A 7,387-nucleotide genomic window follows, 5' to 3' on the forward strand; every position below is an offset into this window, starting at 1 on the left:
GCTTGTACCTGTGTCTGGATGCTCAAACGTGCAGACACGACATCAGGATAACTCGTTGAGAGACGGATGCTTCTTGTGTAGGGTGATGAAGTGAAGGTGACTTCATACCTCTCCTTCCTCTCTCCAGGGTAAACACAACGCTGCGACCACCGCTGGTACCAATATTAATGGGGTTATTTGGTAGACTGTAGAGCGGGTAGTTAAATGATATACGTCTTCGGAGGCTTCTTACTTTATTGATAAGTCGTTGTGGGTTTCACAGGCTTGTGTGTTTGTGCCCATGGCCCGGGCAGGGCCATCCCACGAGAGAGAGATGAGAGTACTTGTGTCTTGATGCCAGGCCGCTGTGTGAGTGAGAGCGAGGCAAGTCTGGGCATACTGAAAGGCAAGGCCTATAGATGGCAGCACCTGAGTGGCGCGAAATATGAACTAAGCTGGCAGACAGCATGGACTGTCTGTGCAGACAGTACAGGCTGTCTACACAAATTTAAAAAAAAAAATTGTTTTTTCTTATGAAAAGAGCGAATCTTTTCCTGATCATAATGACACTAAAAGTATGAAATTTGATGGAAAACTTACGGAATTTTGCTCTCGCGAAGTTAGCGGTCTCGACGATGTTTACGCATCGGCAATTTTGCCCACTTTGAGCCCTATTTTTGGCCAATTCCACTGTACTATTTGACAAAAATCATGAATATTTTGTTGAACTCCATTTTTTCTATCGAATGAGTGCAAGAAACCACCCATTTACCGATTTCAACTATCCAATACAGTGGTCAGAATTTAGCAATTTTGCCAATTTCACACAAATTTCAGAAGATGCCAATTTCCAAATAGGGTCCAGAATAAACAAGAAAGACATTCCTGGCACTAAAATGACATTTCCTCTGTTCATTAGTCATGTCCCAATGCCCCTCTTACATTCTTTTGCTTTCCACTTTGAATTTTTTATTCTCACAGAAAATAGAAGATTTAACTGTTATGCAGACTACTGCATTTGTGTAAAAAATGGTATAAATAATATCGGCTCACTTGTGAAAGAATATTAGACTCACCAGTTGACGTGTATTGGACACTTAGCATGATTTGTTTACATGTACTTTTGAACTTTGGCAAAAATCGAACACTTCTGCTACTTTGAGCTCAATTTCAAGGTACTTTTCATTGTAAAATCAGTCAAAATCATCTCAATTTCTGTAATATGTCTTCCATCCTACAGAATGAGACCAAGAAAACTAGAACACAACAATAAATACCATACGAAAATACAGTGCAGAGTCGCTGTTTTAATCCAAAAACACAAAGTTTTTTTTTTCTCATTACGCACTGTGTGCTGCAGGATTTTTTTTATACTGCGCACACTGGCCACATAGACCCATTCTTTCATATGTAGGCCTACCAGCTTTCTCTCACTAGATTCGAGGGCGCTAGAATTTAGGCGTACTAGTATGTCAAAAACCCTGGTGCGTAAGCCATACTAGTACGGCCAAACCCTGAAAGGGTTAAGGGTTAAGCAGCAAAACTAATGTCATAACCCACACAATGTGTAGGTTATGACATTTAATTTATGAAGGCATTACATCCCTTAAGGGTGACAGATTCTTGATCCAAGGAATTGGACATGTCCTCCCCTTCCTTGGATCAAACCTGACAGAATCCCATTTGCCAGGTGCTCTATAACCCACCATGGGTTTAGCACTGTCTAAATACAATAATAATTCATCCACCAGGGACTATTATACAGAGAATAGCAACATGCACATATATTGTATATAGGGTTGAAGAGAGGTCCTGGTGCAAAAGAGTGGTCACATGTGACTAGCCACTTGAGGTGAAGCTAAGTCATAGCAAAGTCAGGTTTAAGGAGAATAAGCTTTCCTAAGCCTTCTGAGATTGTGTATGATCCAGAATATCAAGAAACTGTATTGATGGTGGATATTCTTGCCAATTTTAAAGATAATCCCCTCAAGGAAGGTTCCTTGATGTTGGTGAGGGGCTCTTGATTTAGGGAATTAGATCTGTGCTCCAGTTCCCCGAATTAAGCCTGAATGCCTTCCACATCCCCCCCATCGCTGTATAATCCTCCGGGTTTAGCGCTTCCCCCTTGATAATAATAATAATAATTTAAAGATAATCTCTTCAGTGATCATTTTCTTTCATTGTAAATCTTGTCTTTGAGAAATTCATTAGATAGTTCTCGGTGTTTCGATGTAATGTGCCTGCATTTTTAATTTTGTCCTTCTGGCATACATTTATATGTTCTTCGACTCTAGGTTTCTGGAGGTATCTCCTACACAATTCCTCCCCCTCCCCCCACTCAAGGGAGGTTCTTTGATGCTGGTGAAGGGAGGGGCTCTTGATCTAAGGAAATGGATCTCTGCTCTCCTTCCTTGGATTGAACATGATTGCCTCCCTTCTTACTGTAGTTTTTTATACATGTTTTCATTAACCCTACCTATCTTTATAATTTTGTGTACTATTTCATTAGTATACTTTTACACTGCACATTTTAAAAGTTCCTCTTTTATATATTATAAATTAACATTGCAATTAATAAGTTGAATCCTAGTTATCTTCATATTTTTCCACTATTTCATGGTTATATTTTACACCTCACAGTATAAAGATCGTACATAAGTTTATATTTTATCATACTAGCCTACTCTGACAACCTCCATTATAATTTAAGTTTCATCCTTTTATTTATTTTTTGTTAATACATTGGCCGTTTTCCACCAAGGCAGGGTGAGCCGAAAAGGAAGAAACACTTTCGCTGTCATTTGCTCCACCACTCTTGCCAGAAGCATGCCTACACTAGAGTTCAAAAACTGCAGCATATCTCCACCCCTCCTTCAAAGCACAGGCACTGTGCTTCCCACCTCCAGGGCTCAAGTCTGCTAACTGGTTTCCCTGAATCCCTTCATAAATGTTACATTGCTCACACTCCAACAGCACATCAAGCCATAAAAACCATTTGCCCCCACTCGTTCCTATCTAATGCGCTCATGTATGCTTGCTGAGTGTGTTAGACAGGACAACCTAAAAACCTTAATAATTAACAAGCACTTAAAAAAACATCTAATATTTGCTGGTGACTAGATTTATTTCAAAAGCATGATGAGGTTGTAGGAAACCCAAACAGTCATGCTAATGTCAAAAAAATATTGGCAGGTGGTGTTTTTGAAGCCACAAAAAATTGTACACATTAGTACATTGGACACGTAAGTTATCACTTGCATACCAGTAAACTGGACACAGTTAAAAATTTAAGTCATATGTTCTCTGCAGGCTAGGATCATTGTATACTGATAGTGGCCCCCTTAAAGGAAGGCAAGACTGCTGTGTTGGAAAACATACAGAAAATCTTCACTGCTCGTATGCACTCAGCTAAGCACCTGAACTACTGGGCACTCTTCAAGTCCCTTCCACTGTATTCCTTGGAACATAAGATTTTGTTTGGATTTTTAACCCAGAGGGATAGCCACCCAGGATAACACAAAGTCATTGTGTCATTGAGGCCTGTCTGTCTTATTTCCATTGGGGTCCTTCAGTCTTGTCTCCCAGGATACGACCCACACCAGTCGGCTAACGCCCAGGTACCTACTTGCTAGGTGATCAGAGACAGCAGGTGTAAGGAAACATGCCCAATGTTTCCACCTGGCTGGGGATTGAACCACAGACGCTCAGTGTGTGATGCGAGAGCATTGCCTACCAGGCGAGAAAGGTACATAATTTATACCTGGCAAATCCTGGAAGGACTGGTTCAAACCAGGACACTACAATCACCGTTGTTATTTTTATTATTGTGGGGGAGCACTAAACGCATAGGGATTATACAGCACCTGTGCATTCAGGCTCAATTCAGGGAACTGGAGCACAGATTCAGTTCCCTAGATCAAGAGTCCCTCACCAGTATCAAAGAACCTCCCTTGAGAGAGAAATCACTCTGTATGACAAGAGACTTGGTAGATTGTGCAAAATACCACCACTAAAAAGCAGGAATGCAGAAATTGCACTAAAAGAGAACTTATCAAGTGTTAAGAGGTCTCCGACTCTTCAGTGTCCTCCCTCTGTTAATATGGGGAACTGCTGACACGCCTCTGATGGTCAACAGGAACCTGGACAGGTTCTTCAAATCAGTGCTGGACTGGATGCAGCCAGAACTAACAGCCTGGTTGATCAGGCTTTGATCCTCCAGGCAGCCTGGTTTTGGACCAGGCTGCAGGGGCATTAACCCCCAGAAATGTCTTTCAAGTAACTTCCTATTAACCATTAAATTGAGGTTTTACTGTACTGGAAACACTTTTTGTCCCTCAAACTCTTTATCTTGGATGTAGGTGACAAAGATGCATTGTAGTTTACTCCTGAAAATTCTGGAGAAGTGGTCCCAAATCTGCGCACCAAATTCACTCCCTATGAAAGCAACAGGCTTGGCAAATAATGCAAAATACCCACAGTGAAAAGCAGGGGTGCAATGCATATATTAATTAAGGGGTAACTCGGTGTGTGTAAAGGAACCTAGACTTTTCAAAATTCTCCCTTCATGTACGTATAAGGGAAAGTACTGATAGCTGTTTTCAAAAGAGAACTCAGTCTCAATAAGTTTCTCAAGTCAATTCCTGATAAGCCAGCCTGTGGTATATGTGTTGGATTGCATGTATTATTATTATGGGGTGCACTAAACCCATAGGGATTATGCAGTGCCTGTGAGGGGGGGGGGGAATGGAAGGCATTCAGGCTCGATTCAGGAAACATGAACACAGTTCAAATTTCCTAGATCAAGAGACCCTCACCAGCATCAAGGAACCTCCCCTGAGGGGTGGATTGCATGCAGCTAGCATGAGCATACTCATTGCTCAGGTTAGCAACTGGGAGGCCCAGGCCTTCCAAAACCAGTCAGTGGAGAAAGGTGACTTGAAATCACACGCAGGTAATCTTCATGTAAACAGAACTTGGAAAGTTAAGACACTTGTGCAACATCTGGTTATCTTTATTGTAAACGTTTCGCCATCCAGTGGCTTTATCAATACAAATTCTTGGACATAATTAGAAAACAAGAACTATATACAAAAGATGAGGTAATCAGTCCCTCAGCCTTGGAGGTGGTGTTTACAACACCGTGGTTGTAGAGATTCTGAAGCACAGGTAAGGAGACTGGCGCTTATATAGGCTTATACTTCCACTGGGGAATCCCGCCTACCTGTGACTATGCCCTCGTCTGCTACACGTCTCTCTTCACTGACGCCTATATAAGCGCCAGTCTCCTTACCTGTGCTTCAGAATCTACAACCACGGTGTTGTAAACACCACCTCCAAGGCTGAGGGACTGATTACCTCATCTTTTGTATATAGTTCTTCTGTTTTCTAATTATGTCCAAGAATTTGTATTGATAAAGCCACTGGATGGCGAAACGTTTACAATAAAGATAACCAGATGTTGCACAAGTGTCTTAACTTTCATCTTGTCGGTATTGTATACCTGTCTTGCACAACTTTTCAGACTGATTGAGCATCATGCCTGTATCTCTTGAGTCATCAATCTGTTAATGCTTTCAGGTCTCAGTTGTAAACACATTACTTCTCTAGAACTTATGATATTGGTGATCAGATTCTCTCTCTTGAAAATTAACTTTAGTTTTTCTTCTTTATCGACAGTTTTCTTGAGAATAGTGAGGGTCAGGTTAGGATGTGTAGGAGGGAGATTATTTTCTAGTAAAAGTAGCCCTTTTACAGGAGGATGTGTGATGTTACTATGGTTAATATATACAGTATATAGGTTGTAAGAGACTGGTTTTAAGGGCAGAACCCTTGAAACCCATCAAGGAAGCTAGGTTTCTTTGTTGATTATCTCCCACAAAGGTTCCTTGATAGTGGTGACTCTTGATCCAAGGAATTGGACTTTGATTTCTATCCTTGGATCATACCTGATTGTCTCCCATTCCCAAGGCACTGTATGAACCCCGACAGATTTAGTACTTACCCCTAAATGTAATAATTCTTGAGTACCTACTCAACCAGGCTGTTGCTACTAGTGGCCCACAAGCCTAAATAGCCATCACAACTTAGCTGATCAGACATTTGCAGCAGGTGGTAATCCATTAACAGCTTACACCATATCAAACCTTGCTTCCAGATGAAAAGGGAAGAAACATTACCCAAAGCTAGGCGATGAAAGAATTATTATAATCAAGGGGAAACGCTAAACCCGTAGGATTATACAGCACCTGGGGGGGGGGATGTGGAAGGCATTCTGGCTTAATTCGAGGAACTGGAGCACAGATCCAATTCCCTAAATCAAGAGCCCCTCACCAACATCAAGGAACCTTCCCTGAAGGGGGCGATGAAAGAAAATTGAACAGATCCCTTTGCAAATAGAAATAACAACTAAAAGTTCCTCTTAAGACCAGGTGGACCTTTGCCTAAGCCCTTGCAGAGTGGGACACCTACACTGAATTCAGTAACCACCTTCCCAACAAAACTATTAAATAAACATCCATAGTGTGAAAAAATGGAGCTGATATGGTTCCCCTTCCTGTAATGTGCCCAGGTGGCAGAATAAGATGAGGACAAGCATGCCAGAGAGACCAGGGAAATTTGTCACCAATGCACATACAAGAGATATCCACATTCCAAGACTGGCACAGAAGTCCCAGTAATCCTGTCTGCTGGTAGTAGAGTAGAGAGTTGTGAACCACATATATTAGTTTTCTAATTATGTTTATGGTACTTTCTTAGTCTTTTATTTTTTAGTAACACATCGGCCATTTCCCATCAAGGTACAGTGGCCCAAAAAACAAAAACTCACCATCATTCACTCCATCACTGTCTTTCCAGAGGCACGCAACATTAACACCCCTCCTTCAGAGTGCAGGCACTGTACTTCCCATCTCCAGGACTCAAGTCCAGCCTGCCAGTTTCCCTGAATCTCTTCATAAATATTACCCTGCACACACTCCAACAGCACGTAAAGTCCTAAAAACCATTTGTCTCCATTCGCTCATATCAAACACACTCACGCACACTTGCTGGAAGCCCAAGCCCCTCGCACAAAAAACCACCTATACCCCCTCCCACCAACCTTTCCTAGGCCGACCTCTACCCCGCCTTCCCTCCACTACAGATTTATATGCTCTCGAAGTCATTCTAGTTTGTTCCATCCTCTCTACATGTTCGAACCACCTCAACAACCCCTCCTCAGCCCTCTGGATAATTGTTTTGGTAATCCCACACCTCCTCCTAATTTCCAAACTACGAATTCTCTGGATTATATTCATGCCACACATTGCCCTCAGACACTACATCTAAGCTGCCTCCAGCCTTCTCCTTGTTGCAACATTCACCACCCATGCTTCACTCCCATATAAGAGCATTGGTATAACTATACTCT

This window comes from Cherax quadricarinatus, unplaced genomic scaffold (genome assembly GCF_038502225.1).
Source record: "Cherax quadricarinatus isolate ZL_2023a unplaced genomic scaffold, ASM3850222v1 Contig432, whole genome shotgun sequence".
Classification (NCBI taxonomy): Eukaryota; Metazoa; Arthropoda; class Malacostraca; order Decapoda; family Parastacidae; genus Cherax; species Cherax quadricarinatus.